Source organism: Pristis pectinata, chromosome 2 (genome assembly GCF_009764475.1).
Source record: "Pristis pectinata isolate sPriPec2 chromosome 2, sPriPec2.1.pri, whole genome shotgun sequence".
NCBI classification, from domain to species: Eukaryota; Metazoa; Chordata; class Chondrichthyes; order Rhinopristiformes; family Pristidae; genus Pristis; species Pristis pectinata.
In genome coordinates, this window is record NC_067406.1 from 23,228,844 (window position 1) to 23,256,735 (window position 27,892).

Sequence of the window (27,892 nt, forward strand, 5' to 3'; positions counted from 1 at the left end):
ACTTGAACAGCAGGCCCTACCGACTGGCAAAGGTTGCCAGAGAACTGGGAAGTTTTGTCCAGAAGTGAAAGCTCATCAGAAGGAAGAAAATTGATTTCAAGGGAAAACTTGCATATAAGATGAAAACAAACAGCAAGAGTTTCTATGGATATATAAATAGAAAGAAGGCAGCTAAGGTGAGTGTGGGACCTGTACAGAATGAGGCAGGTGAATTAAAAACAGGAAACAAAGAAATGGCAGATATATTAAATCATTTTTTTACATCGATCTTCACCATGAGGGACACTTCAAATATCCCTAAGTTAACAAATGGTCTAATTTCAAATAACGGAGAGGAACTTATAAAAGTCCCAATCACAAGGGATGAAGTATAAGAGAAACTCACAGGGCTAAAGGTGGGCAAATCACCAAGACCCAGTGGCCTGCACCCAAGGGATTTAAAGGAATAGGCTTCAAGATAATGACTTGTTGTTTTGACCCATTGGTTGAAACTTCAAAACTGGCTAAATTCCAGGAGGCTATCAAAAGATTGGAAAACAGTCAATGTGACTCCATTGTTCAAAAAGGGAAAGAGGCAGAAGGCGGAGAAGTATAGGCCAGATAGTTTAATGTCTACTGTTGGGAAGATGCTAGAGTCAATGATCAAAGAAGAAGTAACTAATCATTTAGGAAAGCTGAATATAATCAAACCTAGTCAACATGGTTTTATGAAAGGCACATCATGTACACAGGTAGACAGGGTGGGTAAAAAGGCTTATGGAATGCTTGCATTTATTAATCATGGTATTGAGTATAAGAGTAAAGAAGTTATGATGCATAACTCTGGTTAGGCCGCATTTAGAGTATTGCGTGCAGTTCTGGTCACCTCACTACAGGAAGGATGTCGAGGCTTTAGAGAGGGTGCAGAGGAGGTTTATCAGGATGCTGGCTGGATTAGAGGGCATATGCTATCAGGAGAGGCTGGACAAACTTGGGCTGTTTTCTCTGGAGCGGTGGAGGCTGAGGGGTGATCTGTTGGAAGTGTATAAAATTATGAGGGGCATAGATAGGGTGGACAAGCAGTATTTGTTTCCCATTATTGAGCGATCCAATACCAGAGGGCATGCATTTAAGGTGAGAGGGGGTAGGTTCAGAACAGACGTGAGGGGTACAATTTTTACTGAGAGAGTGGTAAATGCCTGGAATGCGTTGCCTGATAGGGTGGTGGAGGCAAATTCATTGGGGGCTTGGATGGGCACATGAATGAGAGGAAAATAGGGGGATATGGGCATTCTGTAGGTAGGCGGGAATAGCTATGTCGGCACAACATTGTGGGCTAAAGGGCCTGTTCTGTGCTGTACTGTTCTATGTTCTATGTTTGACAAATTTGCTCTTTGAGGGTGTAACAGGGAAAGTTGATAGAGGGGAACCTGTACATGCAGCGTATTTAGATTTCCAAAAGTCATTTGACAAAGTGCCACATAAGAAGCTGTTGCACAAATTAAGAGCTAAGGTAATGGAGGAAGTATGTTAGCATGGACTGAAAACTGTCTGTCTCATAGAAAACAGAGGATTGGAATTAAAACAGGTCCTTTTCAGGCTGGAGGGATGTAACTAGTGGAGTACCCCAGGGAGAGATTCTTGGCCCTCAATTGTTGACTGTTTACATTAATTTCGTGGAGGAAGGAACGAAATGTAAGATTTGCAAGTTTGCAGATGATATGAAAATAGGTGGAAAGGCAGGTTGTGATGAGGAGGTTGTGATTCTGCAGCGGGATGTAGATAGATTGAGTGATTGGGTGAAAACCCTGCAAATGGAAGTTAATGTGGGAAAGTGTGAGATCATGCACTTCAGTAAGAGGAATGAAAAGGCAGGTTATTATCTAAGTGGAGAGAAACTGTGAATGAGTGTTCAGACGGATCTAGGTGTTTCTAGTGCATGAATCACACGAGGTCAGCAGGGAGGTCCAACAAGTAGTTAAGAAGGCAAATAGTATATTGGCCTTTATTGCACAGGGGGTGGAGGTTACGAATAGGGAGGTATTGTTACAATTGCAGAAGGTGTTGGGGAGGCCACACTTGGAATATTGTGCACAGATTTGGTCCTTTTATCTAAAAAAAGATATATAAACGTTGGAGGCAGTTCAAAGGATATTCACCAGGCTAATCCCTGGAATGAGAGGGTTATCCCATCAAGAGAGGCTGGACAGTATGGGTCTGTATTCCTTGAAGTTTAGAAGAACCATTCAAACATTTATATTTGATGAAAAGGGGGGGACTTAACAGGGTAGATGTTGCAATGTTTTCTCGAGTAGGAGAATCACAAGGGGACATAGCTGCAAAATAAAGCTCTGGTCATTTAAAACTGAGGTGTATAGAAATTTCTCCTCTCAGAGGGTTGTGAATATCTGAAATTCTCAGCACCCGAGGGTGGTGAAAGACAGATCATTAGGTATATTTAAGGTGGAGATGGATAAATATTTGAAATGTCAAGAGATGAAGAATTATGGGGAACTGGCAGAAGAGTTGTTGTGGCCAGCGTAGATCAGCCATGATCGTACCGAATGCCAGGACAGACTTGAGGGGCCTAGTGACCTACTCCTGCTCCTGTTTTCTTGTGCTCTCATTGGAGCTGGTCATCGCCTGACACTGTTATAGTGTGAATGTACTTGCCACTTACCAGTCCATCCCTGAATTGAATGTTGACTAGATCTTGCTGCATGCAGACCTGGGCTGCTTCATTTGCTAGGCACTTGTGGATGGAATTAACTATTGTGCAATCACTAGTGAACATCTCCATTCTGACCTTATAATGGAAGGAAGGTCATTGAATATCAGGGAGTGAATATCACCAACAGCCTGTCCTGGTCAAATCACGTAGATGCCACAGCCAAGAAAGCTCACCAGCGCCTCTACTTCCTCAGGAGGCTAAAGAAATTTGGTTTGTCCCCTTTGACTCTCACCAACTTTTACTGATGCACCATAGAAAGCATCCTATCTGGATGTATCACAGCTTGGTACGGCAACTGCTCTGCCCAGGACTGCAAGAAACTGCAGAGAGTTGTGGACACAGCCCAGCATATCACGGACACCAGCCTCCCCTCCTTGGACTCTGTCTTTACCTCTTATTGTCTTGGTGAAGCAGCCAGCATAATAAAAGACCCCACCCACCCGGGACATCCTCTCTTCTCTCCTCTTCCATCGGGTAGAAGATACAGGAGCCTGAGGGCACATACCACCAGACTTAAGGACAGCTTCTACCCCACTGTGATAAGACTATTGAACAGTTCCCTTATACAATGAGATGGACTATGACCTCATGATCTACCCTGTTGTGACTTCGCACCTTACTGCAACTGCACTTTCTCTGTAGCTGTGACACTTTACTCTGTACTGTTATTGTTCTTACCTGTACTACATCAATGCACTTTGTACTAACTCAGTGTAACTGCACTGTGTAATGAATTGACCTGTAAGATCGGTTTGCAAGACAAGTTTTTCACTGTACCTCGGTACAAGTGACAATAATAAACCAATACCAAGACCATTGCTCTCAGCCCTTTCTTGGTATCTCATGGAGTGAATTGGCCAACGAGTGGCTTCTGTGGTGGTAGCGATCAGAGGAGGAAGCCGAAATAGATCGACTCCTCACCACTTCTGGCTGAACATGGTTGCAAATGCTTCAGCCTTGTCTATAATACTCACTTGCAGGGTCCCACCATCAATGAGGATGGGGATATGCTTGGAGTCTCCTCCTCCTCTTGTTGGCTGTTTAATTACCTACCATCAGTCCTGATCAGATGTGGCAGGTTTGCAGACCTTTGATCTGTTGGTTGTGGGATTGCTTAGCTCTGTCTTTTGTACATAGTTTTTACTGTTTTCCTATAGTCCTGTGTTGCAGCTTCACCAGGTTGGTACCTCATTTTTGGGTACTTCTGGTGCTATTCCTGGCATGCTCTTCTTCATTCCACATTGATGTGCCCATGGACCTATGTCCGAAGGGGAATTAAAACCTTCAAGGAGAAAAGGGCTGAATTTCAGCTGGGATCAAACCTCATGCTTTTCAAGAGAAATATCTTCCTTTCTGTTGCTAAGGCACCAGTTCAAAGAGGGGATGAGGTGTGCGGAGATGGTGGACAGAATAAATAAAATCTAATCAGTACTAACAGGGCAGTCGGTTGATGGCACATGACAGTGCAGAAATATACAGGAGAATAAGGGCAGATTCAGTTGAGTTCAATTGACCTTTCAACTGCAATTGTCTGGCCTTCACAATAATACCTGGATTAGAACAGATTGGTATTTCAAAGAAACAATACTGCCATAGCTGGAGATTAAGGTTCTACTGACTGCATTCCCATTGTTTGGTGCCAATGTGTTTACTCACAACTGGATAAGATTAAATAAAGTCCAGTTCTACAAAAGAATGCAGGAGATAAAATGAGCTGCCAATGATTGCTGAAAATTGTGTTCCCATGATTATCTCATGCACTCTGACAATAACCATTATATTTTTGGTGAAGGACAATCTGCTGTGAGAGTAGAGCAATTCTCCATTCAAACTCTCCAAGAGCTTTGAGGTCAATCATGGTACAGATTAAAGTTAACTCTGCTGTTTCCCAGCTGAGCCCCTTAATGCTGGGGGAATGCAAACTCTCCCTTTCTCTCCCTACTAACACCCCTCCACCCCTCTCTCTTTCTCTCTCTGTATGTCTCTCTCTGTGTCTCCACCTTTCTGTGTGTGTCTCTATCTCTCTCTCACTCTCTGTCACACTCTCTCTCTCTCTCTCTCTCTCTCTCTCTCTCTCTCTCTCACACACACACACACACACACACACACACACACACACACACACACACACACACACACACACACACACACACACACACACCCTACCTGTTGTTTCACCTTGTAGACTCACGTGCATCAAGAAAGGGGCCAGATTCACTTCACACTGGAACCTGACGACCAGCAGAGCAGAGAGGTGTTCATCCAATGAACCAGGAGTGGGCACAAAGCTGCGGATCCTGGAGTCAGATGGACACTGTGGTCCAAGTCATTGCGACCATTCTGACTTCCACTGGACAATGCCTGAGGTCACCCTGAAAGCCAGGATGAAATAACAATGAAGCAAATCACTGCATAGCAGTGGCAATGTCATGCACTGGGCATCTTTAGGAAATAATTTAAAATTATTTTTGCATCTGATTTTGACCAATTAGGTGATCTTTGGCAATTGGAAGGATTGAGATTTGAGAAGTTAGTGTAGAATCTGAGTTTGTAAATGTGTATACAATGCTCAGCAACCAATACTTTGAGCATAATTGTGGTTTCTCTTTCTCAGTGGGTAAAGGCAGGAGGTGTGTGGCACCATAAAGAGCAGAATACCCCCTGTTCCATCTGTCCAGTCCAGTCTGATGCCTGATTTCAGTCAGGGCCATGGAAATATCCTGGAGTCTGCCATCTGCCTTAGACCCTCCTACTGTAGAGAGGGGCTGAAGTCAAACCAAATGCTGCACTTGATTGAAAGAACAGTAATAATCAAGCTACCTGATATACACAATTCTACAGAAATCATTGTGTCTTTGTCCTATCTGAATGAGTCTGTGAGGGCTGATAATGTACAAACTGCTTGTGACTCTGACCTCACGATCTATCTTGTTGTGACCTTGCACCTTATTATGCTGCACTTTCTCTGTAGCTGTGACACTTTACTCTGTACTGTTATTGTTTTTACCTGTACTACCTCAATGCACTCTGTACTAACTCAACGTAACTGCACTGTGTAATGAATTGACCTGTACCATCGGTATGCAAGGCAATTTTTTTTCACTGTACCTCAGTACAAGTGACAATAATAAACCAATACCAATAATACCCAACAACTCATTGGGTGAATGCAGTGTAAGATATTGTGCTAATCAGACTGGCAGGAGCATGCCAGGTTTAGGCTGGCATTGCAGTGCAGCACTGAGGGAGTGCTTTGTCGTCCGAGGTGCTGAATGTTGAAGGAAACCTTAAACCCTGTGTGCTCTCTCATGTGACTACAGATGATCCCATTGGCTTTATTCAATAAAAGAACAAAGATATTTTCCCCAATAATTAACCCTTATGGAAACATAAGGGCGGCACGGTAATGTAGCGGTTAGCGTAACGCTATGACAGTGCCAGCAACCCGGGTTCAATTCCGGCCGCTGTCTGTAAGGAGTTTGTACGTTCTCCCCATGTGTCTGCATGGGTTTCCTCCAGGTGCTCCGGTTTCCTCCCACATTCCAAAGATGTACAGGTTAGGAGCTGTGTGCATGCTATGTTGGCGCTGGAAGCGTGGCGACACTTGCGGGCTGCCCCCAGCACATTCTCAGTAACACCAAAAGATGCATTTCACTGTGTGTTTCTAAATACACGTGACCAATAGATAGATAGATAGGTGAAAGAAATAGACAGTTTTCAGTTTGTGGAAGAAACCTGCTGTGTTTCAATTGCTACCTGTGTTTTATATTAAAGGCAGTTCCAAGGTTACGCCAGGATTCTGTCCCTGAGAACTGCTCAGAATCCAAACTGTTCGTAAGTCGGAAATGAACATTAACAGTGTGTGGGAGAGGTTCCCAGAACCAGCTGTGATGGCAGTGTGAGCAGGCACGGGAAGAGTGGCCACCAGTGAGTGAGTGAGTCTGCTCACCGCTCCCAGTTCTGCTCAGCTCGACCCAGCCCCCGATTGTTGCAACTTGGGGTGGGGGTGGGGGCGTTGGTGAGAAGGCATGCGGAAATGGCCCATTCCCACCTGGCAGAAGATGCCTGTAGTCGCACAGCAGCTGGCAAATCCATCCTGCCGGTCTCCCAAATGCCCGCTCGTATGTAATGGGTGTCCATAAGTTGGGTGTTTGTAAGCCAGGGAGGACCTGTACAGGGTATTTCGTTATCTGTAAAACACTTGGGTATTTGCTGAAGTCTTGAAAAGCACAAAATAAATGCAAGAAGTACCAATTATTTCCTTCTTCCCTCCTTTTTCTTCCTTCGATGCTTACTTTGTCCCTACCCCTGAGGGCAGAAAGGTCAAGTTATCTTATATTGATAATGACAGGTTTGTATTTACCAGACTTGCCCAAGTTAAGTGTGTATGTTGTGCAGGATAGCAGTGAAAGGAGAGCTGGAGAAGAAGATAATTGTAATTATAAATGCCCATTAAATCCAGTGCTAAAACCAGCCACAAGCCTGAGCCAAGCAAAATCCCAGAGCATTCTTTTACTAAAACCAAAATAGGCAGCGACTGATCTCAATGACATTAATTGTCTGAAGCCCATCGAAAGTGCTCAGAATATTATACAGCAGCTTGTTGACTGAGCTGCCCTCTAGTGGACTGAGGGAACATTTTCCCACCACAGATCGTTACTAAAATAGGATCGCCTTGGTGAGACTTGCACAGTGACAGAAGCAATCTCTTCAAATTTCACTGCAGTGTCACAGAGTGTCTACCTGCTTTGTTGAAACCTGGTCTCTTAAGACAATTCCCTTCTGAGATGTAGTTTCTGATAATGTGTTAAGAATTCCATCTGCCTCTGGGACTCAGGCTGAGCTCTTCATCCTGGAGCCAGCCCCTAAGGATCAGGGTCCCAGCTGAGAGGGTGGGGTGGTTTGTAAAGGACTTGTAATTTATGTTTAGCCAACAATAGCTGCTTAATCCTCCAGAAAGGCTTCCCTGGGAGAGGTAGGCCTTTGTCTCCAGACTTCAAAATGCAAAGAAGAGAGGCTTCCCCCATGTAATTTATGGTGGGTAGGAGGGGATGGCTTAGTTCAGAGCCTGTCCTGTAGTTATCTGATTAAATTGAGACCCTGGTCACTTCTCAGTTGCAGACAGTTTGCCTTTTGTTGCCAGTATTTTCATTTTTTGGAAGGAATGCTTTGTGGCTGTTATTACTGCCACTTTAGTTACTGATTAGTTGACAGTTCAGGTTGTGACAAGATATTTTTGACACGGTATTAGCAGGAGTCAAACAACTTGGTCATTTTGGGGGAAGGCTTCGTTATCCAGCTGTTAATATTTCACTTTGCAAACTTCTGACTCTACCATCTTGAGGAACTCTCCTACTTCTCCTTCAGCAACAGGACAGGATGTTTTATAGTTACACTGTATATGCTGCCAGTCAACTCAAACCAAAGAAAATTTCAATGTGGTTAAAATCTGACTGTGGGGAACTAACAGATTTTCTACCACCCCCCCCCCCCCCCCCCTTCCCACCTGCCTGCCCCAACCTCTACCATCCTTCCTAAAAGGGCAGGTGGCCCACTGCCCGTGTTTGCTCACTTTTGGGTTAAGCATAGTAAAAGGCATGCTATGTTGGCGCTGGAAGCGTGGCGACACTTGCGAGCTACCCCCAGAGCACTCTATGGAAAAGATGTATTTCACTGTGTGTTTCGATGCACATGTGACTAATAAAGATATCTTAAAATACAATATCATAGCACAAAGCTACATCATTAACTCCAGAATATGCAGAATGTTTTGTATAGAATGGTCCATAAAAGTATCGAGGGTTATGGGAAACAGGCAGCCGAGGAGCTGAGGCTAAGATCAGATCAGTCATGTTGTTGTTGAATGGCGGAGAAGACTCACTTTCTTGTGTTGTTATGGAAGAGGATTTTTAATAGTTCTATTTTCCCAAGATTGGAATTACATCTTTATAAAAAGCTGGGACAAAAACAAAATAAAATAATGTTTACCATTACTTCAACAAAAGATCCGCAGAAACGCTGGTGGAAACAGCAGATGGAGGAGATGCATCTTCACAGGTTGGGTAACATCTGCTGAGAGAAACAGAGTTAATGTTTTGGGTTGATGACTCTTCTGATGAAATGCTAATGGAAGGTCATCAACCTAAAACGCTGACGCTGTTTCTCCCTCCGTGGATACTGCCTGACGTTGAAGCAGTGCCATCATTTTCTCTCTTTACTTCAGATTTTCTGCATCTGAAGTGTTTTGATTTATGACTAGTTACATCTCACATTTTCTTTTGTGGAGAATTGTTGCTAAGAGACTTGTGTTCAGAACAATAGTTGCACTTCACGATAAGAGAAATATGTCTTGGGTATCCCAGAGCGGCAATGAAGAAAAATCTGTTCACCCATTTCAACTGCTTGATTTCCCTTCCATCGCTATCTCTGACCTCAAGCTAGGGTCTCCTTAAAATTGTCACCAAATATCAATGATTAGTTTCTCAGAAAATGGCAAAATAGCCAGTCCAGAGAACCACATACTTGTTATACTGTCCACTGGGAATTCAATTCTTAAAATAAATCTGAAGAGTCAGTGAATGGTGAAGGAAGTTGCCATTAAATTGTTTGGGGGAAGCAAGTATAGGAAAGTGAATAAGCATATTTGTTGACCAAAACAAAAACCTGCAAGTGCTGAAATCTGAAATAAAATACTGGGATTACTCACAAGGCAGGCAGCATCTTTTGGAGAGAGAAATAGAGTTAATGTTTCAGACTATAGATCTTTGAAGACCAGTTCTGAAAGCAGTTCAACATGTCATACATTTTAACTGAAGCAGTGCAGAGGAAGAGAAAGTGATAGGGGAAAAATAAAGGGGGATTCAATTCCAGCTGCTGTCTGCAAGGAGCTTGTACGTTCTCCCCGTGTCTGCATGGGTTTCCTCCGGGTGCTCCAGTTTCCTCCCACATTCCAAAGACGTACGGGTTAGGAAGTTGTTGGCATGCCATGTTGGCGCCAGAAGTGTGGCGACACTTGCGGGCTGCCCCCAGAACACTACGCAAGGATGCATTTCACTGTGTGTTTCGATGTACATGTGACTAATAAAAGGTATTTTATCTTATCTTAATGAAAACACAGAATAATGGAAATGCACAGCAAGTCAGGCAGCCTTGGTGGAAGTGTAAACAGCGTTAATGTTTCAGGTTGAAGACCTTTTGTCAGAACTGCCAGAGAAAGATCACTTTTCTTCATCCTAACCTACTCAGACTTCCCTGTTCACTGTTTCAAAGAAGTTCAACATAATGAAAATCAAAACACCGCAGATGCTGGAAATCTGAAATAAAAACAGAAAATGATGCCAACACTCAGCATCCATGGAGAGAAAAATAGTTAACGTCTCAAGACCAGGATGCTTCATCAGAACGTTAACTGTTTCTCTTTCCACAGATGCTGCCTGACAAGCTCAACAAGTGGAAGAACAGCACCTCCCCTCTATACCCTTCCAGACTAAATGTCGGGTTCAACCATTTCAGATAATGATTTGGCTTTTCTATTTAAACACTCCAGATACATTTTTTGGTTCTTTATTCGGTCCACTTACGCCTGCCTTTCCTTACACCCTCAACCCTTTTGTCATGTATTCTCCCCTGTCCTCCACCCTATTACAGCCTTGCCTTTCTGTTCTTTCCTTCCCTTTCAAACTTTGTTTTATCTCAACCTTTTCTCTGCACTCATGAAAGGTCATCGACCTGAAATATTGCCAGTTTCTGTCCTCCTCAGATGCTACCTGATCTACTGAGTATTTCCACTTTTTACCTAAGTATATACATTGATCTTGTCTTTGATTCTTGTTGGGATATTGGGACCACAACAGCAGTCTTTTGCTATCTCATCCCAGAGTGGGTATTCCTTTGTGTGAATCTCGACAGTGAGGGTTGGCAACTATTCTGACCCCTGGCGCTGTCTGCGTGGAGTTTGCACGTTCTCCTTCTGACCGAATGGGTTTCCTCTGGGTGCGCGGTTTTCCAATAATATAAAATTACTTTGTTAGTCACGTGTACATCGAAACCCACTGTGAATTGCATCCTTTTGCATTGAGTGTTCTAGGGGCAACCCGCAAGTGTCGCCACGCTTCCGGTGCCAACATAGCATGCCCACAACTTCCTAACCGGAGCACCCAGAGAAAACCCACGCAGACACGGGGAGAACGTACAAGCTCCTTACAGATGACAGCAAGAATTGAACCCAGGTCACTAGCGCTGTAATGGCGTCATGCTAACCACTACTGCAGTAAATTGCCCCTAGTGTGTAGGTAGGTGAGTGAGTGATTGAGACTGGAGTGGGTTGATCAGAATGCAGGGAGAATAAAATGGGATTGGTACAAACAGGTGCCTGATGATCGACATGGATTCAATCTGAAGGCTTCTTTCCATGTTATATGACCCTATGACTCCATGATCATTTGTGTTACAGAGGCCCTTGTGATATATGACAAGAATTAAATCTGAGACCATCCTGATGTGTATGTCTCACTACCATATTGATCAATGTGCTAACCCTCTGAATCATTAACGGGAAATTTAAGAACATTTGAAATGAACCAGGACTTTATAAAGATAAAGTCAGGAAAGGCGCATGGGTAGTTTGAATGCATTGAATACGTTCTCTTGATCAATAAATCTGCCTTTTCCCCCATGCACAGTCGAACCTCCCCTCCTTCGTGCTCCTGGTTGGGTTCTTGTTATTACAGTAAACAACTTCTACAAAGCATTCTCTGAGTTCCAAATGCTGAAATCTGTCTCACTTATTGCTGGGAGCCGGGATTCTGTTTAACCAAGCAGCCCTGAGCTTTCACGAATGTCGCTCAAATGCTGCAGAATTGGAACATCTATCTTGAAGTGAAATGAAGCTCAAAGAGAGCAGGCAGAGAGGGGCTCAGTCACAGATCGGCTGAATTGTGGTGCCAATCATTCAGAAACCATTTTTCAAACCATGCCAGACCAGCTGAGATGAGACAAACTTTTTAAAGCAGTTTTTATATTTGTTTTATTTTCTGATTTCCCTTGTCAGCATTGCCTGGGATTGGAGGCGGATGGGAGTGAGGTGCAGAGGAATAGGACAAGCTGAAGACTGCACTAAATTCCCACAGTCACCTCCATCCCATGGCTGGCCAGTGCAAAGACTGCAAAAGGAAAAGCAATAAAATCTGAGATGGTGGCAAAAACAGCATAGAATTTACCACAACAGGAGTATCAAAACAACCCAATCTTGTAATTGTGTAACCTTTGAGCTCAGAAAGGATCGTTCAGCCCATTGTTCCTCTGAAGAACCTCACTTCCCAACTCTATCCCCTTAGGTCTGACCTATCAAAGCCTTCATAATTTTGAACACTTCTATTAAATCTTTCTCTCTGTTTTAAGAAACACAACAGTCTGTTCAGAGTACAAGCGACCCCCACATATTGGCTGTTCGAGTAATGGGAATTTGCCCATACAGAATTCACAGATCACTACCCAGAAATTTGAGATATGGAATAAAATACGCTCTCATGGAATTTATGTAGGGAAAAAAGTAATTTTTTTTTCAACTCGCATTTCTTGATGCATGCGAAGACGTTGCAGCTTTGCGTTACGGAAACTCGCAATATGGACCATTTTCCGGGAAAGCAGCCCCCCCACCCCGGGGCTGCCTGTATCCACATAACTAAATTGACAGGTTTGTTTTGACAGATTAGTAGCAGTTGTGGTTCTGTGGTTAGAACTCTCACCTCCTACGTCAGAAGGTTGTGGGTTCAAGTCGCACCAGAGGTTTCATCACAGCAATCTAGGTTGTCGCTCCAGGACAGTACTAAGGGAACGCTGGGAGTGCTGTACTGCTGGAGGTGCTGCCTGCTGGTGGAGTCTCAAGTTTACGCTCCGTTTGCAGATGTAAAACAGTTCATTGCACTCTACCTGTTAGAAAAGGGTATGGCCTAAATAGAACAGCAGCAATATTCCTTGAGGAACTCAGCAGGACAGGCAGCATCTGTGGAAAAAAGCAGGCAGTCAACGTTTCAGGTCAGGACCCTTCCTCAGTCCTATATCCCTTTACTCTGAGTAGACTGTTGTTTTCCTTAAAACAGAGAGAAAGATTTAGTAGAAGTGTTCAAAATTATGAAGTCTTTGATGGGTCAGACCTAAGGGGATAGAATTGCGAAGGAAGGGTCCTAACCCGAAACATTCAGTCCTGAGGAAAGATCCTGACCTGAAATGTTGACTGCTTGTTTTTCTCCACGGATGCTGCCTGGCCTGCTGAGTTCCTCCAGCATCATGTTTTTCATCTAGATTCCAGCATCTGGAATCCTTTGATTCTGCAGCAATATTCTTTCATTGGCAATAAAGCACTTTGGTGTGGTCTGAAATGGAGGCAAAAGGCACTGTATAAATTTGTGAGCACGCTGTATTTATGAAGTTGAGGATCTTGTATGTTTTTTATTAACAGCTTTATCAACTTGGTCATTCGCCTTCAAAAACTGATGTACCCAGGTCTCCCTGCTCCTGTACCCCCTCTAATTACCATTTAACTTTGATTTTCCTTACTTTTAAAAAAATTTTCCATCCAGTATCTTTTTCTGGAACAGAGTAGTATTGCCAGTTCCTGAGGGTTTTTTCTTTTGCAATTTTAACAGCAGTTTTCTGGTAAATGGGTCTTCTTGCCATAATTTTTTTTGTCACCTCCTCTGGAATTTTCTTCAGGCTATTTTAAGCCCCGTGTTTGGTTTTCACCAACCGCTCCTTTCTTTACAAAGTTCAATTCCTGTTTATCCAAAGATTAAAATCCTGACTGCTAGGGAGTTTTCATTAAACCAGAGGGCTAGGTTATTTCTTGACATATAAAGAAAGAAATACAACTGTGAATCTAAATTAAAAAGGCAAAATGCAGGAAATACTCAACAGGTTCTTTGGCATCTGTGAAAAGAAAAAGTGAACCTGCTAACCGTAAGTTCTGGCACACATTCTGACAAAAAAAACTACACCTAAAATATTAGCTGGGCTTTTAATTCCTCCTTTTAGCTGCCAATGGGGTTGCTAAATATTTCTGGCATTGTTCGGTTTATTTTCTTGTTTTTTAAGCTCTAATTAACATCAGACACAGTCACTTTCCTTTCATTTCTTCAGCAGTGGGACTTAACTTTGGACAGTGTTAACCTTGTGGAATTTCTGTCTCTGTTTTTCTCTCTCTCACTGTCTCATTCTCTCGGTTTCACTCTCTGTGTTTGTCTGTCTTTCTCCCTGTCACTCATTGTATCCCTGTCTCTTTTTCTTTCTGTCTCTCTGAATGTGTTTCTCTCTTTCTCTCTCTTTTTCTCTCTCTGCCTCTATTTGTGTGTGTGTCTCTCTCTCTCTCTCTGTCTCACTGTGTGTGTGTGTGTGTGTGTGTAGCATTGAGCATTGTCGCCAAACTCCTGCACTCTATAATGTGGATTGGATGGATCGGTAACATCTTAATCAATAGTGCAACAAATTCTATTCATGATGCAGCCCAACATGCTTGGATGCTTTAACTACAGAATAGCACCTCTGAGCCTCTCAATGTTTGGTGTGTGAATGGGCCACTTGGGGGCTTTGTGTTGCTTGTTTTCCACCTTATGCTGGTCGAGTCAAATCTACATGCTAATAGAAACAGAGCAAGTTTTTTTTTAGCTGTCATTGCTCGTTTGGGTTTTCTCTTGGTTTATTGCGCGATATAAATCATTCACACTTGTGCAGGTTTATGACATCTGAAAACTGAATGGATCTGGCCACTTAGACTTTAGAATGAGCAGACCTGAGCAGATTGGAAGGTAGAAGGTAATTTCCTACCATTCAGAAAGAGAGTGAAAACTGGCAACTTCAGGCCAGTTGCACTGATATCAGTCAGAATCTGTTTTTACTGCAATCTGTTATTATTGACACCGTAACAGAGCACTTAGAAGATGGTGATATGATTGAACAGAGGCAGTATGCATTAATGTGTGATAAATCTGTCACATTTTTTGCAGGCGAATGCAATAGTTCAGATCTTCAAAAACAAAACATTTCATAAAATGCCCCACAGAAGGAATATTACAAAAAATTAGGTTCATAGGATGGGAGATAACGTTGGAGCATGTTTTGAGGATTGGTTAACAGACAGAACAAAGATTGTCAGGTAGTGTTGTCCTGCAAGGATTGGTGGGGGCAGGGGGGGCGGGGGTGGGGTGTTCTTAGCTGGTTGCAATCTAAATTTGTTGGTCATTGCTTGTGGGGCTGGAGGAAAGAAGCTGCAAGGAAAATGCAAGTGACTGCAAGGGGGAATTAACAGGACCGGTGTATGGGATGGAGGGTGATAAATGGATGAAGTGTCATTGACTTGAAACAACTCTGTTTCTCTCTCCTTGAAAGCTGCCTGACATGCTGAGCATCTCCCGCATTTTCTGTTTTTATTTTGATTTTCCACAATCTGCAGCTTTTTGCTTTTAAATCGATGGAACATAGAGTGGCAAAGTATGAAGTGATCTACTTTGCAAGTTAGAAGAATACTAGAGATACAGCACAGAAACAGGCCTTTGACCCGACATCCATGATAACCATGAAACATCCACTTACACTAATGTTGGAGTCAAATCATTTTATTCTCCCACATTCCCATTCACACCTCCCAGATTTTATCACTACCACCACACATCATTGGGATGTGGGAGGAAACCAGAAAAACCCACACAGTCACAGGGAGAACATTCAGGCTCCACCAGAGTCCAGAATTGAACCCAGATCACTGGAGCTGAGAAGGAATGGCTCTACCAGCTGTGTAGAAGATTGATAACCTGGAGGGGGTGGGGTAAGGGGCGATCTGATTTGTGGGATCACAGTCCCATGATAAGGAACTGGTAACTGAAGATGGAGATGAGGAGGAATTAGTTGACGAGGGGTTGCATGTCTGTGGTAACTTCCATTCTGGAAGGCTGTGGGTGCTTGGTCATTGGGGTCTTCTGGCAGAAGGAATTTCAGATGCAGGGGTGTGAGGACAGAGTGGGAATGTGGAGTTGGGCGAGGTGGATAGTTGTGACCATGCCTTGAAAGGCCAGGGGATCTATTCCTGCTCCTAATGCATATGCTCTTTATAGTGTAGGGCTTTAATGTCATTTTTCTTCAGAAGCAAAAAGAATAATTATTAAGTTGAATTTAATTTGACTTAAATCAGATTTTATTCCCAAATGCTATCAATGAACCAGAAGTAGTGGTAAAGGAAAGACAATGTTTTTGTGCTTTAAACAATATTCGGTCTGGAAAGTATTTTTTTAGAAGGCTAAGCTGTTGCTTTCTGTCACAGAGACCGAGGCTATTTTAACCTACCTGTGTAAGGTACAGGACCATCACCCTTACCAGTTTCCATTCTCGTAGGTACCAGCAGATGTCCTGCCCTTCTTGTGCTATTCCTCATTATTATGTGAGAGTGGGAGCACAGAAACAGGACTTCAGTCCACCTGGACTACCAGGAGCTCTATAGGATGATTCCTCTTCTACACAGGAGTTCTGGATGTTCAGGGAATCAAGTGATATGGGGATAGTGCAGGAAAATGGTGTTAAATTGGAAGATCATCCGTGGTCCTGACAAATGATGGAGCAGGCTCAAAGGCTTCCTCCTGCTCCTTTTTCATGTCTTTGTTATGAAATATATGTAGTAAATACAATTGGGGAACACATTTCTCTCCAACCATGTCCTGTCAGTGATACTTTGCATTAATGCCACCTACGTTTCCTCCTTAGAAGAGCTCCAGCAAGTTGTGAAGCGGGAGCAAAGAAAGGACCATGCTCGAGCCTTCTCACATGCTCACATATATGTGCCCTTTTAGCAAGGGTCACTGGATAGCAATCAGGAGCAGGAGCACTGGTTAATTTTTCCTCCCCTTTCACTAGCCCCAGGGCACTGCAGCCCAATTGTGGCTCCTTTCCCAGTAGGTTACATCTGAAAATACCTGTGATGCTAATGTCCCTGATAAGAATGTTTGCAAGTTTCTCAGGTGCGCATTCCTAGGGCTGCATTTACATCTCCTGATCACTGCCTTATCAAGTAATATCAGTAATGGGAGGGGAAAAAATGTGAGCTATCCCAGCAGTTACTAAATGAAGCTGAAGCCATTATTATGCCATTAGCAGTTTGAGATTAATTTTGCTATGAGACAAAGGAGGATCCTTTTGTGTGAAAATGCAGTTTAGCCTGTGCAGAGACAGGCTCCAGGACAGGAGATGCTCCAATTAGATAAACTAAGAAGGTCAGTTCAATGCACCAACCTCTCTGCCCCCTGTGGTGCTGCACTAGGCATTAGTTCCTTAATTATATCAGCTAATGATGTCAGCCGTGGCTGATGTGGTAGCACTGTTGCCTTTGAGTAAGTGTCCCACAACAGTAATTTGAACAGGCTCACACTGACTGGAATGCTACCTCGTGATCAGACAACAAAACCAAGGACCCGACTGTCTAGATAGGTTGAACGTATAGGTGATGTTGTTCTTCTTATATCCTGGCCAGTATTTGACCACTTGCTCTTGAAGCAGGTGATAGAACTTAGGACATTTTCAGCACAGTACAGTCCCTTCGGCCCACAATGTTGTGCCGACATTTTATCCTGCTCTAAGATCTATCTAACCCTTCCCTCCCACATAGCCCTCCATTTTTCTATCATTCATGTGGCTATCTAAGAGTCTCTTATATGTCCCTAATGTATCCGCCTCCACCACCTCTGCCCGCAGTGCGTTCCACGCACCCACCACTCTCTGTGGAAAAAAAACTTGCCTCTGACATCCCCCTTATACCTTCCTCTAATCACCTTAAAATTATGCCCCTTCGTGTTAGCCATTTTCGCCCTGGGAAAAAGTCTCTGACTGTCCACTCGATCTATGCCTCTTATCATCTTGTACACCTCTATCAGGTCACCTCTCATCCTCCTTCTCTCCAAAGAGAAAAGCCCTAGCTTGCTCAACGTATCCTCATACGACATGCTCTCCAATCCAGGCAACATCCTGGTAAATCTCCTCTGCACCCTCTCTAAAGCTTCCACATCCTTCCTATACTGAGGCAACCAGAACTGAACACAATACTCCAAGTGTGGTCTAACCAGAGTTTTATAAAGCTGCATCGTTACTTCACGGCTCTTGAACTCAATACCCTGACTAATGACCGACACACCACACGCCTTCTTAACAACCCTATCAACCTGTGCGGCAACCTTGTGGGATCTAACTTCTGATCATTTATTTCATAGTTGGTTGTGGAAGTTTGCTGAGTGCAGGTTATTACCATGGTGATTGCACTTCAAACACACTGGTATCACATGCTTTGTGGTGACCTGTGGTTGTGCTTTACAAACCAAGTCTTTCCTTATTCTTTTACTTTGGCCATATCAAACAGTCTGGGAACCTATGCTGACTCAACTGAGATCAGTGTAAATGAAAAACACGATGATGCTGGAGGAACTCAGCAGGCCAGGCAGCATCTCTATGCCTGGGATCTCCCTACTGACTAGATAAGTTTGCTGAAATATAAAGTTGTCTCCTGTTGAAAATAAGAGCCATTTGTGTTGATGGTAGCTGCCCTCAGCTGACGTGATAGTTTGATCTGCACACAAGATGCTGGAGGAACTCAGTTTGATCTACACAGATGAGTTCTGTTGCTCAGCGAAAGGAGTTCTGATAAATTCTGCCTGAATTCCTCTCATCTATCTCCATGGCCAGTGTGTGGAAAGCTTGAATAGTCACCAGCTCACATATGACAATTGGCCACACGGACAACCACAGTGGAGAAATTCCAGAGGAAAGATACCACCAAGGAAATATTTTAATATAAATAAAGCAGCTCAGACTGAAAGCAGTTTCTGGGTGCATTAAGATGGCTCTTGTGGATGGACGAGACACTTTTCTCCGTTTACTGTGAGGCAGCAATAAACTCAGAGGTTAGTTTAGACCATGAGATAGAGAAGCAGAATTAGGCCATTTAGCCCATCAAGTCTGCTCTGCCATTCAATCATGGCTGATTTTATTTTTTTCAACCCCATTCTCCCACCTTCTCCCCATAGCCCTTAACCCCTTTACCAATCAAGAATCTATCAATCTCTGCCTTATATACACCTAATGACTTGGCCACCATAGCCCTCTGTGGCAATCAATTCCACAGATTCATCACTCCCTGGCTGAAGAAATTCCTCTTCATCTCAGTTTTAAAGGGACATTCCTTTATTCTGAGGCTGTGCCCACAGATCCTTGACAACATCCTCTCCACGTCCACTCTATCCAGTGTGGGGTGGTGTTCATATTAACTTTTTTTTAATATCACAGTATACCAATTTTAAGGAATTTTAATTAGCTTTGTAGCCATTCCAACCATCTTCACTACATGGCTTTTGCCAACTTTCAGAGTAGCGTCTAAAACAAACTCAAGAAGATGTTTTTGTTCTACCCAACATTGGTAGAGTTTCACACAGGAATTCCAGTTTGGTATTTCAGGAATATCAGTCGTGCTCCATGAAATGGTACCGGAGGATTGGAGGGTGGCAAATGTTGTCCCCTTATTCCAGAAAGGTAGTAGGGATAGTCCAGGGAATTATAGACCAATGAGCCTTACATCTGTGGTGGGCAAGCTGTTGGAAAGGATTCTTAGAGATAGGATCCATGGGCATTTAGAGAATCATGGTCTGATCAGGGACAGCCAGCATGGCTTTGTGAAGGGCAGATCTTGTCTCCCAAGCCTGATAGTGTTCTTTGAGGAGGTGACCAGACAGATTGATGAGGGTAGTGCAGATAATGTGGTCTACGTGGATTTTAGTAAGGCATTTGACAAGGTTCCACATGGTAGGCTTCTTCAGAAGGTCAGAGGGCATGGGATCCAGGGAAGCTTCGCCGTGTGGATTCAGAATTGGCTTGCCTATAGAAAGCAGAGGGTTGTGGTGGAGGGAGTGCATTCAGGTTGGAGGGCTATGACTAGCAGTGTCCCACAAGGAAGGACAAACTCCAAGGCAGAGTACAAAGTGAATGGCAGGATTCTTGGTAGTGTGGAGGAGCAGAGGGATCTGGGGGTCCATATTCACAGATCCCTGAAAGTTGCCTCGCAGGTGGATAGGGTAGTTAAGAAAGCTTATGAGCTGTTAGCTTTCATAAGTCGAGGGATCGAGTTTAAGAGCCGCGAGGTAATGATGCAGCTCTATAAAACTGGTTAGACCACACTTAGAGTACTATGTCCAGTTCTGGTTGCCTCATTATAGGAAGGATGTGGAAGCATTGGAAAGAGTGCAGAGGAGATTTACCAGGATGCTGCCTGGTTTAGAGAGTATGGATTATGAGGAGAGACTAAGGGAGCTAGAGCTTTACTCTTTGGAGAGAAGGAGAATGAGGGGAGACATGATAGAGGTGTACAAAATATTAAGAGGAATAGATAGAGTGGACAGCCAGCGCCTCTTTCCTGGGGCACCAATGCTCAATATAAGAGGCCATGGCTTTAAAGTAATGGGTGGGAAGTTCAAGGAAGATATCAGAGGAAGGTTTTTTACCCAGAGAGTGGTTGGGGCATGGAATGTGCTGCCTGGGGCAGTGGCGGAGGCAGGTACATTGGTCAAATTCAAGAGATTGCTAGATAAGCATATGGAGGAATTTAAGATAGAGGGATATGTGGGAGGAAGGGGTTAGATAGTCTTAGGTGAGGTTTAAAGGTCGGCACAACATGGATCACAGTATCTTCCACGGACACTTATATTTTGAAAGTTTTGCACAGACTTCCTTTGTGGAAGTTGGAACACAGAAATGTTCAATGTAAGGCTGCTGGGGAGTGTGTTGTGGCTGTCTAGATTAACTGATGCAGTCAGAGGGACAAAGGTTGGTCCGAGAGAGGGGCTATACACACTGATTCAGATCTAGTCAGTCCTCCAAGGGAAGTGGGTGCTTGTGTTGTCCCCATGTGTGTGTGGTAAGGACCTATGCACATTACAAGTGACTATCCTTCAAAAGCACTTCAATGGGGTGTTTTAAAAGGGACTTGAGAGACAACTTCTCTTTCACAAATACACCCTGAGCAGTGTGAGGCAGGCTGACAGATTTTTAAAATTTTTTCATGAGATTTTCAGCTGCAGTCACTCCACTTGTTTTAACCCTGTCTATCCCCTGACATTCCCCTGTCCCCTCCCCATCACCATTCCACCCAGGTTTCAATACTTGGGCACACTAGACAAATTTACACTCAGCTGAGGCAAAACTGGAGAGGGAGAGACTAACCCACATTTTCTCTCTGCTGCACCCTGATTAGCTCTCTGAGAGTTTGGTTAGTGATCTAAATGGCCTGGAGGTTATCATTCGGAATTTTTTTTTAATTGCTCAGGCCTTCTCTCTGCAGGAGCGGGGTTTGAAGACAGAGGGACTGCTGTCACAGGAGGGTGACAGTGGAGCCCTTTGTTTGAGGTGATAAAAAACATCTCCCTTTCATGTGATGGACATAAACCAGGGCCTCTACTTCCAATGTAAACTGCAATAGAAAGTGAATGTGACAGGCCATGATATTGATGGCCAAAGTGAGTCATGGAGTCTGAAAAAGATTTGGGAACTGCTGCACCTCAATTCCAGGATCAAACTGGTTTTCTCCTTTGTTTTGCCTTATCTACCACCCTCAAGTTTTTCCGTGCGATTCTGATCCAGCTCCCGAAAGCTCTGACTTGAACTGTGATCTGGGTAGGTCTCCAATTCCCATGTCCAGAGTCCACCATTATGGACAGTAGGTGGTAAAGGACTTGGAGGAGGGGGCAGAGTTTAAGATGTACATGTTTGCTGATGGTATGAAAATAGGTGGGAAGGTTTCTGCAATGAGGATATTTGGACTCCACAAACAGAATCCGGATAGGTTGAGTGAGTGGACAAAACTTGGCACATGGAGTTTAGTGTGAGGTCATGCATTTCAGTAAGAGAAATCAAAAGGTAGGTAATTATCTAAATGGAGAAAAGTTGCAAATGAGTGGAGTACAGAGGGATCTAGGCACTCTTGTGCATTAAATGCAAACATTAGCATTCAGGTGTAACAGGCAATTAAGAAGACAGATGGCATATTGGCATTTATTGCTGAGGGTTGGAACTTAAAAATAGAGAAACATTATTAAGATTGTTGCAGTTGGTGAGACCACTGTGTACAGTTTTGGTCCCTTTATTTAATGAAAGATATAGAGTACTCTGATAATCCGGCATGCTGGGGACTTTGTTGGTACCGGACTGGCAGATTTTTGGAACAAAGTGAATGTTGACCCAGTTAGTATTGCAACACACTTTAAATTCAGTTTTTTTAGATGTTACACAGTTTTGTTATAAATTATCCAGTGAACTTGGTAAGTTCAAAGGATGTGCAGGAACTGGGGCTCCGGTGAGTTTAAGGGGAACTGGGGCTCCGGTGAGTTTAAGGGGAACTGGGGCTCCAGTGAGTTTCAGGGGAGTGTGGGAACTGGGGCCCAGTGTTATTTTTAGGGGAACTGAGGACCTTGTGAGTTTTAGGGGAGTTGTGGAAGATGTGGAGTGACAGAAAAAGACACCTGCCCCATCTTTTCTCATAGTTCATGTTTTCCAACCCTGATACCATGCTAGTAAATCCACTCTTCATTTTACAGCTCTTACATGCTTTTGTATATGTTCTTTTGTCTCACTCCATAACTGCTCCCATTCACTCATTGACTAGATAACTTTGTTTACAGCTTATCCCTATGGTCACCCCACTTTTTTCCTATCAGAGACATCCCCTTCCTGCACTGAAAAAGCTTCTTTTCTCTCCTTTCCAATTCTGACCTGAAACATTAACTCAGTTTCTTTCCCCGCAGATGCAGCCTGACCTGCTGAGTATTTCCAGCATTTTCTGTTTCCACTCTCTATCACTGCTGGGCAATCACATCTACTCTAGTCACAACATCTCCCTGCAGGAGTCACTGGGCTACTGATACCTGGAGCTGCAAGCCAGCAACATCGGTTCACAAGTTATACTCCTGAGCCTTTCTGATAATCCAGGAATGAGACAGCAGTGACGATGGGCACTTGTCCCATCGCACCCCTGCCATCCCTTCAAAAGAATTTACCATGGTGTGCCACTTCCCTTCCTATCTCCCTATCGCCCTGCAGTTTCTTTCGCTTCAAGTACATATCCAATTCATTGTTGGTGCATTAGTCTCCCTGCCCTTTGAGGCTGTGCATTCCAGATCATTGTTAATAATCTTTCATTTACTTGATTCTCAAGCTGAGCATCTGGGTCCAGATTTTGTGCAGAACGAACACATGCTGCAAACACAGGTCAGACCATTGTGGGAAGCCTGACTTTACCCTCAACTCCAACAGCTTTCCCTGGTTTATCATGTTTACCCCTATAAATGACCAACACTGAGAAAATATCCTGTGCTTAGTGGAAGAATGACACTGGTTATTTTGGGGCTCTGAATGGCAATGGCGAGGAAGAGAGTCTTTCCTTTGGCCACTTCAGAGCCCTATTTTCAGCATAGATAAGTCCCATGTCCAGCACGATGACTTGCCATAAACCAACTTCTGAAAGGCATCCTTCAATTTGCCAACATCTAAGTGTCCTTTTTGCTAGCAGTTGTGCTGAGATGTGTTTTGTGAAACTCCCAAGGAATTTCATAAATGCATGCCCAAAATTTTGCTTTAAGAATGTCATTAGATCATTAGACCCTGTCAGGTCACACAATCATTTAAACCAGTTGCACTGGAAATGCACTAAGTAAGAAGATCTAACCTGCATGACCAGTTCCACATAACTTCTTTATGAATACATCAAAATGAAAACACATCCAGACACTCAACTGATGCTGTCATTTTACATTGCATCTCAGAAGCTAATTCCATTAGTAATTCACCACATCATCCGAGTGTTGTGACAAGTGCAGCTTCAATCTCCATAACACCACCCAGCTCCACCATAGAGCAACCCACCACATCCCCCCCCCCCCCCCACCGGCTCCCTCCTACCCATGTCCTCTCCAGTCCCCATCAGTCCAATCATCTCCTGGCCTTTCTCCTACCCCTGGGATCAGCTTGTGTGGATTTTTACTGTCAAGCCCTGCTTGTCCTTCTCCCCGGATCTCAATGACCTAAGTGCTTAATTATTAAAGATGCGACATAGAAGCAGGTATCTTCTTGTCCTGCACATACTTTCAGAGGTGAAAGGCAGGAAAGGGTGAGTAACCCAGCACTTCAGATTCATCACCCCGTGGGCCATTAATTCTCAACTCCCCAACTCAGCTGATCACTCAAGAGCCACGAGGAAATGTTGCAGCTCTATCAGACTCTTGTTAGACCACACTTGGAATATTGTGTTCAGTCCTGGTCGCCACATTATAGGAAGGACGTGGAAGCTTTAGAGAGGGTGCAGAGGAGATTTATAAGGATGCTGCCTGGATTGGAGAACATGTCTTATGAGGAAAGGTTGAACGAGTGAGGGCTTTACTCTTTGGAATGACGCAGGATGAGAGGCGACTTGATAGAGGTTAGAGAGATTATGAGAGGCATAGACAGAGTGGACAGCCAGTATCTTTTCCCCAAGGTGGCAATGGCCAATACTAGAGGTCACTCGTTTAAGGTGCGTGGAGGAAAGTTCAGGGGAGATGTCAGTGGTAGGTTTTTTTACACAGAGAGTGGTGGGTGACTGGAACGCACGGCCAGGGGTGGTGGGAGGGGCCAGTATGAAAGGGTCATTTAAGAGACTCTTAGGTAGGCACATGGATGACAGAAAAATAGAGGGTTATGGGAGGTGAAGTAGAGAGGGAGATAGATTGAATAGGGATAGGCTTTATGTAGGTCAGCACAACATTGTGGGCTGAAGGACCCATTCCATGTTCATGATGTTGGTACTATTAGGACCAAGTGCAAACAAGATCCAGTTAGAAAAGGTGGTCTGGGTGGAGGCTTGTACTGAGCTGAAAGGCCTGTTTCTGTGCTGTGTATTTAATGTGAATGAAGTACGATCTATTGCATCAGAGAACATTAAAGCACGCATCAGTTTATTTGGATATAGATCAACATTCACAAGCATCACTGCAGCTCATTAATTAGTCCAGTGACCAGTCAGTTCTGGTTTCTTTGCCCAGTTTACTCCTTCATCTAGCTCTCCTGAGGGCACTGGATCACCATTCTGTTGACCTTTTTTGCTTGTCCCTTCTATACACAAGTCATATGATGCCTAGAGGCAGAAGAATGGGTCTTTATGAAGGGATATTCCCAATAATCCCTGAATGATGGGCTATTCCTGATCCAAGGGAGGGGCAGTTAGGTAAAGGTGGACAGGTAAGAGTCTGAGGGAGGAGCAGACTGAAGGGGATTGCGGCAATGTGAAGGAAAGGGATCAAAGAAGAGGATGTGGAGAAGCTAATGTGCCTGCGTGTGTAACCAGAATGCATATTTGTATGTATGTGTGATCAGAGGGCGTGTGTTTGTATGATCTGAATCTGTGTGTATGTATGATCAGATTGCATATGTGTGTGCTTAGAGACTGCATGTGTGTCCATATAAATGTGTGCACTAAGTCTGTGCAGCAGAGGCTGGTCTCCAATTGTCTTGGACCCCCCTCCCGTTGGACCAAGACCTTGTTCTGTCCAGATTGTGTGACAGTTGATGTGCACTGGACACCCACATTAAAAGAGTTCACACAGGCATCTTTGAGTCCTCAGAATCTTCCTCAATGCCAAGGGACTAGCTGAAAAGAAGAAGATTCCTGAAAATCCAAACTGTTCCAGAGATTCCTAGACAGTTTGACCTGTAACATATTGGATTGATTATTAAAGGGGGTTAAATTTCAGGTGGTTGATTGATATCAAAATGAAAAAAAGAAGTTCATTGGTTGTGGTTAATGGCAATCTGATCTGATCCAAGAGTTTAGCTAAGTATCCTCTCATAAAACCTTGGGAAAAATTATTTATTACAGTAAATTGTACTGTATTAGTCTCCATACTTTTAGTTAAGTAAGTGTATTTCAATTTGTGTTGAAATCAATGTTAGTGCAAATTTCCCCTGAACTCTCAGTGGTTTGCTGAGTAACCGAACACAGAGGACCACAAAAATCTGATTGCGATATCCAGTCTGTGGCAAGGTCATTGGTCACAGCCAGAATGGAAGTCAGGGCTCTACACTCCCGAATTAGAAGGGGAACATAATCCAGTATGTTCCACTCCTGGTTCTTTTCCAGGGATCCTGGCTGGAAGTGCCAAGCTCCACACCTCAGACTGCGATGCACTGATGGTATTTTGTCTCCTTCCTCCTCTGTGGAAACAGGTGCAAAGTATTCAGCAAACAAGTCAACCATTCAATCAAACAAGCCAACCTGAATCAATCTGTAATGGGCTCACTGCCACATTACCACTCACTTTTCTCTTAACATATTTATAAAATCTTTTGATGTAAGCTTGGAAACCCCTTGCAAGTTTTGTCATATTCCCTTTCTGATCTCTCATACCTTCTCTGCATCTTTTTATTCCACTGACACCTCTCTCATTGCTGGATTTCCACTTTCCCTTGTGTAATCCTTTTAGCTTGTTACTCTCTCACACCTTATTAACTTTACAAGTGCAATCTGTATTTATTTTACTCGTACAAAATACTTATTTGAATATTTCCTACTATTTGACTGTAAATATTCCCTGCCTGTTAGATTGTTAACTCATTCTGGTTTGTTATTTATCATTGTATCCACCAGGGATAGTTCCCTGATAATTTTGGAACAAGTCACTTTAGAAATCTGCCCCTGAGTACGTTCTAGAAACTCCTTTCCTTTGCAATTTGGGTGAAGTTGATTCTCTTGGGTTGCAAAAATTAAAAGCTCTGAATATAACCCTGTATTTTTTGCTTATGATCCACTAGAATTAAGAGCAGGAGTAGGCAATGTTGAGTCTGCTCCACCATTCATCAAGATCATGGCTGAAATTCTACCTCAGGTCCATTTTCTTACACTATCCCCATGTCCTTAATGTCCAGATATGATCACTCCCTGTTTCAAATTAACGCAGCGACTGAGCTTCCATAGCTCTCTGAGGCAGAGAATTCCAAAGATTCACCACCCTCTAGGTGAAGAAATTTCTCCTCATCTCAATGTTAATTCTGAGCCTGTGCTCCTGGGTTGGGACTGGTCAGTCGGGGGAACTGTCCTCACTGCATTCCACACACACCCCTCCCCCCATATTTCTACATCTTTAAATAATAGTCTCAGGAGATCTATAGTCAATGTTTACTATGCTTTAGCTCTTCTAAGGTCCTTTACTGAATCAAGATATATTCAGATGTCCTGATGCAGGGTTTCAACCCAAAACATTGACAATTCCTTTCCTCCTACAAATGCTGCTCAACCCTCTGAGTTCCTCCAGCAGATTGTTTGTTACTCCTCTATCTGATGTGTGTAGTGGATTCCCTTCTTCCTAAAAGTGTAATTCCAAATTATATACTGTAATCTTCTTTGATCCAACAGTCCTTTACCAACTGCTCTCCAACATTTTATAGTGGGGGGGGGGGGTGGGAATTCTTCATGTGTGAGCCTAGGTGAAGGATTATCCAAAGAGAAATTGCTAGAAATAGTCAGCAGATCAAGCAGCATCTGTGGAGAGAGAGGAGCAAACTTAATGGTCCATCGCCACGAGTTTGTTCAGCCATGAGGTGATGCTACCTCTGAATCTAATCCTGCCCTTAACCAATGTCTGCACATCCACACTTCCAGTACATTCTCTGAACAGCAGTCTGGGACAGGAACTGAGGACAACTTTTGTCCTTAATCCAGGGGCACTGAGGATAATTATTGCAACTTATCTGAAATCCGCAGCACTATGGATGGCACAGTGGTGCAGCTAGTAGAGCCAATGTCTTACAGAGCCAGCGACCTGGGTTCAATCCTGACCTCAGGTGCTGTCTGTGTGGAGTTTGCACGTTCTCCCTATGGGTTTCCTCAGGGTGCTCTGGTAAATTCCCCCCTAGTGTGTAGCTGAGTGCTAGAATCTGGGGGGAGATGATGAGAATATGGAGAGAATAAAAATGAAATTAAGTTAGGATTAGTGTAAATGAGTGGTTTATGGTCAGCACGGACTCGGTGGGCCAAAGGGCCTGTGTCTGTGTTGTGTATCTCTGAGCACAAGAGCACAACCTTCCTCATGACAGGTATTCAGTACAACCTGGTAATTGAACCTGAAGATTTGTTACTGAATGAAT

At 43.6% G+C, this 27,892-nt stretch overlaps 1 protein-coding gene across 4 annotated transcripts in view; it reads left to right on the top strand.

Annotated features, from left to right (window-relative positions):
• Positions 1-27,892, top strand: part of LOC127579261 (fibroblast growth factor receptor 3-like) — a 228,644-nt gene that overhangs the window by 71,108 nt on the left and 129,644 nt on the right. The window contains exon 1 of one of the 4 annotated variants that reach the window (XM_052031966.1): positions 13,559-13,666. The exons of 2 other annotated variants lie outside the window; for them this stretch is intronic. The gene's annotated coding sequence lies outside the window, so the exon portion shown is untranslated. Of the gene's footprint in view, positions 1-13,558; positions 13,667-27,892 lie in introns of those variants that run through there. One more of the 4 variants, XM_052031942.1, reaches the window with a different exon arrangement.